At 40.0% G+C, this 10,550-nt stretch overlaps 1 protein-coding gene across 1 annotated transcript in view; it reads left to right on the top strand.

Annotated features, from left to right (window-relative positions):
- The first annotated feature begins 7,184 nt into the window (after positions 1 to 7,184).
- trim2a (tripartite motif containing 2a) overlaps positions 7,185 to 10,550 on the top strand; it is a 30,483-nt gene continuing 27,117 nt past the window's right edge. Inside the window, exon 1 of the mRNA XM_023417461.2 lies at positions 7,185 to 7,323. The gene's annotated coding sequence lies outside the window, so the exon portion shown is untranslated. The remainder of the gene's footprint in view (positions 7,324 to 10,550) is intronic.

Below are 10,550 nucleotides of genomic sequence, written 5' to 3'. Positions count from 1 at the left end.
AAACCCAGGAAAAATGTGTGTTTAGCATAAATAACGATTTGTCCCTCTTTTGGAAAAAAGAAACATCTTTAGTCACAACTTTTATTTCAATTAGATCATTAATTTGGCTGCAAAAAAAGGACAAACTAACTATTATGAAACTTGAGCTGCTTTTCTCCTGCCTTGGACTCAGATCATCCCTGTCTTCTTCTGCTCTCTGTCTCTGTCCTGAGTCTCCTCCTTTGTGTCGTCTCCTGCTGTCTTTTTAACAGCCCCGAGCGTCACAATGGCTGCCCTTTACATTAAATCACACTGGCCTGCAGCAGAAGAGCTGCTGTGGAATTTGAATACTTACTCACTCTTTTCACCACAACGTCCTTGTTAGGGGACGGTTACTGCAGTAACACTGCAAACAGCAATTACCAATACTGACTCTGGCCTTGTAAACGGAAAGGTCAGTGCCGTCCACAAATTTTTGTCAAGTTAAACTGGTATTGTTTCAAGTCACAAACCTGGTACAAACGTGCAACTTTATATTTAGAGTGAATCATTTTATATAATCTTTATAGTAGTCCTATATGTGTTCCCTCAATTTATCTCTAATGATTCATGTGTCTTGTTTTGGCATTAATTTCCCCAAGGACGTCTTTTGTACACAGGAGAGGACTGAAAGAATAGTTGAGGTGTTTTTTTACTCTGATGTGATTCTCTGTGATGAGGATGTTGACGTGTCAGCTGTAGTTTTCACACCTGTGCATAAATAGGTGCCGCGCCGCTCTGCTTGGTCTTTAACAATCTGAAGTGTCATGATGTAAAAAGCTGAAAGACTGATCACTACGTCGAGCAAATGATCATCTCTGATCACTAGACCACAGGGCTGCAAATCATGATCTTAACTGTTTATATTTCTGATGTCGACATCAAAGAAATAAATAAAATCACATGTTGCTGTGTAGCCTGAAAACTTGCTCTCTGTTTTTTCTTGCTGCTCAATAATAGACGCTGCTGTGAATCATGAAAGTTGACTATTTTTAAATCATTATTTTGCTGTGCAGTCTGGAGGTCTCAATGAGGACACTGATGGAAAATTCCTGGTTGTACAAGTAGCTCAGGTAAAAAAACAAAAAAACAGAAACAAATATGGAAAATAGAACAACAAAAAATGTAAGAAAAGCCCTTAAAAAACTATTTTTTTTAGGGATGTGACGACAGTTTCTCATTCAAATCAGGCTAATATCAATCTTATTCTAAGGTGAATGTGCTGCAATAATAACACACAAACAGTAAAACCAGTTTGTCCCACGTCTGCCTTTAAACCACTAGAGTGCAGCAGAGTATCTGGGCTCATCGCTCTGTAATCTTCAACTCGTTGCATCCTCTGCCTTTTCTCTGTAACAACGAGCTTCTCAGAAACACACAAAGTGCTTTACAAATCAAGTAAATAAAGTATATACTGTGTATAGATTTAAAACAACAATTTGTTTCAATACTGGAGTTGCATGGAGGTTCAGCCCCAGTACAAACTGATAGAACCGCAACACAGCAGAACCCTCAGTGATGATTTCTGATATTTCAGCCTTTAAGCAGATACAGTTTTTAACATATGGACATAAAGAAATATCAATATCTTGTTAATCTTTCAGGATAAATACACAGGTGTTGAGTGTTTTCTTTTGTCAGCTGTGTTGTGGTGTCTTTGGGGGCCTCATTTATCCATTTCAGGCGCAACTTTTCTTGATTTTTATTTAATTGAGAGAGTAACAGCATCAAATCTGCTCATGCACATGTTGATATAAATGATTACATGATCTCCTTGGTGTTGAGCTGAGGTGCTGCAGCAGTGATGTAATCTGACATTTTTCCAGGAGCAGAGCTAAAGTGTCCAGAGTGGACCAGATAACAGACGCCAGGAGGAAGAAACAAGCCGAGACCACAGAATATAAACGGCAACCATTTTGTGTTCCCATACAAATATAAAACGTTCATTATTGTTGACTCGTATATTAAACACGTCACATTCAGATCTGTATATTAGGAATGACTCAGTACGATGTGTCCAGTATATAGTCTTATCCTAGAGGCACTGAGCAGTATGGGCTACTACCAAAGACAAAGTACGATGTACTGTGTAGCATCAGATCTCAAGTAGCTCGTGACTTGGCACGTTGATCTCTAGATCAAAGTTGCTGTAGCCATGTGTGAGGGATTATGTTCCTCCCAATCCCTCCTTATCCTGCAGCTCAACCTAACACCTGAAGGAGGATCTTTACTTTCACTCTTGACTCTGCTGCAGGTAGTGACAGGTCTTCTCATCCACAGCTGGTGAGCAGTAGCATTCATGTTCTTTTCTTTTTTTTTTCATCTTTGGTGGATGAAAGAGCAGCTCAAGGATGTTCCCTTGCTCATCAAGTACGTCATGAATCAGACAACCGGGAGTAAAGCGACAACAACGTTCCTGCACAGGAAGGACGCCTCTGCAACATGATCCCTAGAAAGAGTGAGTCACAACTTGTGTCTCTATTATGAGCGATTTTCAGCGCATATTTGCTACAGCAGTGGTTTTTTGGGAGTTCTTAAAAAGCCCCTCTTCTTCTGGGGAATTTCAAATCCTCCGACACTGATTGTTTGGATATCTGTAGCTGATTTTATCTTACATCAATCATTTACAGCTAAAAAAAGTTCACGCGAGTTCATTCTTTAAAGATTCTTTTGCTTTTTAATACCAGCTGACAGTCTGTGCAGTGTTTTACTACGGCATCCTGGTGGTGACCTTACTCCCTGTCACTTTAAAGGACACAGTGTCGCTGCTGATTCTTGTCACAGCATCGCTCTGACCTTTAACGCATGTATGCATGTAAATGTAGGTGCCACAGCCTCCACAGCACAGTAACAACATGCCTGGGTTTCACAGACTCATTCTACTACAGCCACGGGGGATTATCAGTGTAAGATCCACAGAGGACTGCTGAGCTTAGCAGCCAGTCTAAATACAACTGACTGTTTGCAGACAGCTGCCCAGGTGTCAATAAAACACTGAAGTGTTTTTTTTTTCCTTGAGAGAGTAGGAGAGAAAAGCTTTAGCCTGACAGTGGAGTGTTGATGTGGTTGATGCTGACGTCTTCCTTCTGTCCTCAGATCTACGAGACGTGATCACGCGGTGAAAGTCAAACCCCTCGACCGGCCCAACAGACGCAGAGAGACGCCACTGAAATAGACATGGGGTGAGGGACATACTTCACACACTGTGTTAGTGCCAGAAACTTTGCTTTTCCTTCAAACAAAGTTTTTTTTTTTTTTTTTACATGTTATCTTACAATACAATGCTGAAATCAAATGAATGAAATGCTCACTAGAGCTGAGAGCCAATTAATCAGTTAGCTGCTCAATAAGCTGCTATTTTGAGAGACGATAGATCTTCAGTTTCAGTCATTTTCTGGATCTGGTTTTACAAAACTTGAGAATTTGTATTTGTATCTTTGAGGTTTCTATTGATAGGAAGATAAAACAGAATATAAAGACACCACATGGGGCTCTGGGAAACTGTTATGGACACATTTTGACAGAACTATGGAATGAACGATGGAGTGATGAAAATAATCGTTGGTTGCAGCGCTAATATTCAGAGTTACATTCACATTATTATTAATTCAGTCCATACATTTTCATGGCTGCTATTAAAGTTTAAAATACATTATTCAAGTACTACTGTATCAGACACTGTTCCTGCAATAACTTTATCAGAGCTACACTCAAACTCACTTCCTGCTAAGACGCAGTACATGGTCTGGAGATTTGATGGTAATTTATTTTAAGGGCTGCAGCTTTTTAAAATAAATCTGACGGTCATACATAATACAGTTGATTTTTCATCTGTTTTCCTGTTGCCAGCGTCAGGACAGAAATCTCACATCAGTAAAAGGACAGAAGTATATCAGCTGTTTCATGCTTTGGGTTTTACTTCACAGCAAATACGTCTCTGTTGACTAAGTGGATGTCCTTCTCCGACATAGATGATACTGTACATTCAACGGCATCCTCTCTGATAACTGTTTCACTCCACAAAAGCCTCATTATTATCATTTCCACATCAGACATTCGTCGCTATTTGGTCCTCAGCTTATGTTCAACCAAAACAGCGTGAATGAGACAAAAGAAATTGGTCAATTATTCAGCAGCCATTCACAGAGCTTTCTGCTAATCCCACCATGCTCTACTGAACTAATGGCGGCAGCAGGTGCAGGCAGCTGTGACCAGAGAGACATGAAATTATGGACAAATGATCAAACTCTACTCTGCACATTCTGGTTTTGTTCTCGAACCAGACTTCGTTTACAGGGTCAGTTCACATGTAGGAAACATTGTGGTGTAGGATTTATTGGCTCTTTATGTGTAGCTGCTTTGATGCTATTATTTGAATATGGTATTTTTTCCCCCCTCTAACATTCAAAGTTTGATCAGGAGTATTGAGTTTTTACAGTGAGATTCATTATATTCTGTTTAATTCTCAAACTTAAAGCAGAAAGCTGTTGTTGATCTACACTGTGCACTGCATGGAAGGACTTTAAAGTTTTAGTCAGTGGTGGAAAGTAACTTGGATTTAACTATACTGTACTTTTTTGTACTTTACAGTCCATCTGATGTTACTTTGTTGGTCTACTTTACTTTTCAGACCAAATCTTACATACAAAACAATCGCTTGTACAATCGGATGCTTTAACTGTCAAATGGAATAAAACATATTTTAAAGTAGCGTCACCTTGAATGCTACAACACTGAATTGCATGTTAAATGTTATTGCATCAGTATATTGTGAATGTGTAATCCTCTGAGGGGCCTTTCTGCATAATAGGAACTTTTCCTTTCTGTACTTTGAACTCATTTTGCTGATAATACTTCTGCACTTTTGCTGAGGTAGCACTTTGAATGCAGAGTTTCACATGTAAAGGACTTTTAAAACTTTGATGTGGCTTCTTTAGCTTTCACGAGGACCTGGATACTTCATACTGTACCTGTGAAGTTATTTAAGAAACAGAGACGCGATGCTGAAACAAACAGAAATCTTTGCACCAAGTCTGTGATTGTGCGCTGCATACTAAGCAGATGCCCTTTGACTGTGGCACACAAACACACACAAATACACACACACACACACACACACACACACACACACACACACACACACACACATATGCATGCACACACACTGCATTAGTTCTCTAAAATAGTTGTGAGGCCTTCAGATGCATCAAGATCAACCCCTCCCCCTCCTCCGATACACACCAGACAATAAACCTCATGCCGCCTTTTTTTTTCTATCACACAAAATCAGTAATGGAAAAGGAATGCAAATAACCTGTTTCTGTCTTTCTTTCTGTTCTTTTCTTTCTTTCTTTCTTTCTTTTTTAATCTGAAAAGAGTCTTTCATGGGCTGCTGCATAATGTAGGGGTTGTCAAGGCAACAGCCTCCCTCATAAGAAGGGAGGGGCCCGACTGGAAACCACAGTTAAAACTGGTGCTGGGATGTCCCGTCAGGAGTCCCAGGAGGAGGCTGGTGCTGTTGAAAAACTTTACAAACACACTCAGTTTTCTTTTTTCATGCTTCATGATAGATGCTAATAATGTACAGTATATACGTTTATTTTAGAAACAAGTGTAATCTTTCATCTCTTTATTGAACACACCCATTAAACATTCACAGTGCTGGTGGAAAAACGAATTGAACCCTTTGGGTTTAATAACTGGTTGAACTTCTTTTAGTTCCAATAACCTCAAACAATCTCTTTGTGTAGCTGCTGATCAAACCTGCACAATGGACAGCTGCTTCAGCTCAGCCATGATCTTATGTCTTGTGTGAGCCGCTCTCTGAGAGTCAACAGCTTCTCTACGGAGTTAAGTTCTGGGATCAGACTGGGCTTCTCCGAGAACTGTATTTTCTTTGTTTGAAGTCATTCTGTATTATTTCCATGTTTATGGTTGTTGTCCTGCTGCATCTCTCTGACAGCCACCCTGATATTATCCTGTCAGATAAACCTGGTAATTCATTTTCCTCCCCATGATGTCGGGTCGTCCAGGCCCAGAGGCAGCAAAGCCCCAAATCATGATGCTTCCTCCATCCTACTTCACCTTTGGGACGTTGTTTTCATGTTGGTGTGCTGAGCCATTTTCACACATAGTGCTGCATGTTCTTCCCAAACAATTGAACCTCAGTCCATAAAACCTTTTCTCAGTAGTGTTGTAGAAAGTCTTTGACAAACGTTATGCATGCAGCTCTGTGGTGTCCATGGCAGAACACCGTGCTCTATGAGGTTAACCAGCTCCAACGGTTAGTTTAGGCTTCTTGCTGTTACTTTCACTGTTTAGTTTCGTTGTTGCATAATTCTGATCAATCTGCGTTTGAGTCTCTGGACTCATCTTAGCAGGACACCCACCTCGAGGGAGATTAGTGACAGAACTAAATCATCTCCATTTAGAGACAGTTTGTCTGACTGTGGACTCGTGAATATCTAAACTCTTTTTGATCTGTAACCCTCTTCCAGCTTTTCTTGATCATTAAGTCTTCTGAGGTCTTAGGCATGACCCACGTCAGCAGATGCATCTTATGAATAGCAGACTAAATGTAATCTCACTTCAGGAAGCTTTTAAATGTAGGACTTTTACTAGAAATTACATTTATTTTGCACTTTAGTAACTGTTTTTGTGCTTTGTACTTTTGTTGCTATGACACTTCACATTGGGGATCAAAAAGTATTTTATCTTATAGGAACAACTTTTATTTTATAAACCAACATGGAGTCTACAGTTCTTAACAGGAGACAGGACAATGTAATTTAAAAATGAATAAAATTGTATCACTTTACAAGTAGCTAATAGGCTGCATAAAGCAAAGCCTATCATAGGTGATTCAAATATTTTTTCACTCGGCGCGTCACACAAACCACAAAACCGCTTGTATAACCGCTGTAGAGGAAAATAGAAATAATGCATGGACACAGAGCCTATTTTTACACGTGTATGTAATATTGATGAAGTCGTCTATTTTATTTTTTTTTATTTTTTTCCAAACTGAATTAGCTCGAACTGCATCCGGCGGCGGATGCCTGTCCCTTTTATTGTCGGAGGATCCCTTTAATAAACGAGGTGGAAGTGAGTTGAAGCGGCTCCCGGTTCAGCCGTGGTTGGTCCGCGCAGAGCAGCAGAGGGGACGGGGAGTGTGGAGCAGACACAGCCAGACAAACACAGCAGCTCAACAAGGGGGAAAAAGTCAGCGAGGATCACCGCCTGTCACCTGACGACATCCTCATGCGTCATTGTAGTTTTCTCACCGGCAGATAGGATAACCTTTAGGTGAGTGAAACGGAACACATTGCATGTCCTTCAATGGGAAACATTAGCTGGGATTGAATTGAACGTCTGCACTTGATTTGATGAGAGAGTTGGATTAACGCATTAAACCAGAAGAAGCTTTTAGATGAAGAATTATATCTGATTTCAGTATAAAATTACACACGCCTCCAATTATTTAAAGTGCAAGTGTCCAGACGGTTCCTGTCGTTACTGCCTGCGTCCTCATGGTATGTTAATTTATGAATGTGCACCACTTCACTAATCCATTTACAGCAGGTCTGTTCCCAAGGCAGATCTGCAGCGGGACAAGCAGCAGGCTGGTGTTTCTGTCAGCATCTTAAAGCTGCAAAAACTTGAATGAACCTCGGTGCCTGCTGGTGCACTTCATGAGTTGAGTCGAACAGGGTGTCATGGATCACATGGCTGGTGGTTTTATGTGCAGTGAACATAGTTTTAACATAGTTTCAAGTGCACAGATTCAGTGATTTTCTCAAGGTCTACCGTCAGAAGGCCTCAGCCCAAAGGTTGCTTGTGAAAAGGTGGATGTACTGACTGCTTCTAGAGTGTTTTCTAAGAGGAGATATTTAATTAGAGGTGAGTATTCAGTTATTTGAGGTTGAACTTGACCTATAAGTATGTGCATTTAGATTTGACACTAAAGCTGAACGGAGCTTTTCACAGCACAGATCCTGACGTGTAATGGGCCTATAACCAATAACTGAATCAGTTTCTGCATTGCACTGCAATAAATGCTGGAATGGAGTCATCATAACTGTGATCGGTTCCACCTGTGTGTGTGTGTGTGTGTGTGTGTGTGTGTGTGTGTGTGTGTGTGTGTGTGTGTGTGTGTGTGTGTGTTACGACAAGTCAAAATGTCTGCTGTGAAAAAATGTCTGTGAATCAAATTCATTTGGGAAAAATAGAAAAGTGCTGTGATGCTAGAAAGTTAATTACAAATCATAAAGTACAAGATTGGCAACAAATAAAATAAAATAAATGTGTAGTTCAAGTTCTTGATAAAGGTATATAAACAAAATGAAACATGGCTTGTTTCATTAGTACTTTACCCAGTTTTGTCACTGGCTGATAAGCCAGTATTAGTATTACTCCCCCTAAGACCACAAATTGTAGTTTGTTCATTTACACATTAATTAGACAAGATACAGTGTGTTACTGTAAACTGAAGAGTGCTGGTCGAAGAGTCAGACCAGCTGTTTCCTTCCATTTTCGGGTCTTTCTGCTAAACTAAGTTAATCATCTTCTGGCGCCAGTAAATTGCCTCAAATGATGTCACACAAGTCACCGCCAGCTGTCAGTCTGAAGACTGCAAGTTTGAAAATGAAAAAATAACCCTGATGTGTGGAGTGAGAAAGAAGTGAACTTATCAGACCTCTATAGTCCGCTCCTCATCTCAGCTCAAGGCCACATTAGCTGCTATTAGCAAAACAGACCCAAATCTCCCGCTGAACATATCGGTGGTAAAGTTGCCTTGTGGGTAATGTAGGCACCAGGTTTTAACCATAGAAGAGACAATATCTTTGGTGCTGCTGCACCAATTTTAATTCTTTTTTGTAAACTGTCCACCATGAGTGAAGCAAAGACTGGTCTGGGATATGGTTGAGGAGTGGTGTAATATGCAAAGTTGTCCTATTAAAGTTGTGTGTGTTCTTGAGCAGCTGATGTGGCGAGTGATAGCAAGAGTTACGTGCACGTTCAGGAGTCACCTCTCTTTTCAGAAAGCTCTGGAGAGCTGCGTGCAGTCAGGGAAGCTAAACTAACTGCTGGATGCTCAGCAAATCCCTCCGAACTGTACAGCTCTCTGCTTGTTAAACCAGAAATTCAAAAGATGCTATATGTGTGGGTGTGGAGGATTTGGAGTTGTTACAGGCAACTTTGACTGAGCGGACAGCTGAGTAACAACAATGATGAGTAACGTAACAACGTGCTTTTGCTCCTGAGTACTTAATAATGTAATTACTTTCTCAAAGACTTATGTGTAACGAGTAATTGATCACAATTTTCAAGTAACATACCGAGCACTGTGTATCTGTATGACTGGTGGACAAATAGTCACAATGCAAAACAGTGTCATTTTTTGTTTGTGTCTGGATTAAACTAACAAGATATAACGTGTCATGCACTAAATTTAGAGCCAGGCTAGCTTTTTCCATCATGCTCTCCCAGTCTTATTGCTAAGCTAAGCAACTCCCAGCAGGGAGGAAGCAAATAGGTGTATTACCCAAAATGCTGAACTATTCCTTTAACGTCTTTTTTCAGTCATTGTGACATTAGAGCTGTGGTCGTGGGAACCAGAGGTAGAGAGTGGTGCAGTAAATGCTGCATAACTCTCCCACCACTGCAGTGCACTGACTGTGCTGCAGCTGTAGCACTGCAACTGTGCCTGGGAGTTTTCTCCTGCTCATGAAGAAACAAACTGAGACAACTGGACGCTGTGAAGGAGTTTAGAGTTCTGCTTACCCTCAACATCACATACAGCTGTTAGCTGGCATGTCACCATGCATCAAGGCTGCTCAGTAAAGTGCAGACTCACTGCTGGTTGATTGAACATATACGCTGAGCTGTAAATGTGCAGTCTTATGCAACCGGGTACAACAGCTTTGCAAAAACCTATACCGTTTAATATTTTCAAAATATTAGAAACACCCATCTGTAACTGTGGCCTTCAAAATTTACTCAGGAGTTTCCTGACATATTGTCAACAAAAACTAAAGCTTATAAGCTCCAGAAATGTTGACAGACATGTGTTCATGTGTTTTCAAATATTGTTTTTTTCAAATTATATTCTTCTTCACTGATTTGGATAGTTTTTGATTTAGGTCTCTTTTCTCAGTCAAAGTTCGTGTGCAGTAAATATCAGAGAAGTTTGACTTCTGAAGGGTTTTGTGGAAAAAACAAGTTCATATTTCTCAAAGTAAAGTTTAAAAAAATAATTAATTTTGTAACAGTCCCAAAACTCAGGCATCATGTTGCTACTAGTATTGAAAGTTTACAAGCGATGCTCAGTCTTTGACAGGATTTATTGTAGGACTGTTCTTTTGGATTCCTTTATATTGTACAGGTTCTCCAAATAAACCAAATGTTGCAGCAATGGTTAAACAATTTTTATCCCTAAATTACATCTTCAGATCTCTAATTTGTGCGACACTTTATTTAGATAATCATGTCAAAATTCAAATCTTTAATGTCTAATGCACAGTAAACAAGTA

Source organism: Seriola lalandi, unplaced genomic scaffold, assembly GCF_002814215.2.
Source record: "Seriola lalandi dorsalis isolate HSWRI2012SDOR001 ecotype SW California unplaced genomic scaffold, Sedor1 jcf7180002054574, whole genome shotgun sequence".
In the NCBI taxonomy this organism is placed as follows: Eukaryota; Metazoa; Chordata; class Actinopteri; order Carangiformes; family Carangidae; genus Seriola; species Seriola lalandi.
The sequence above is the reverse complement of the archived record's forward strand: the minus strand, read 5'-3'. Positions and strand labels throughout refer to the sequence as shown.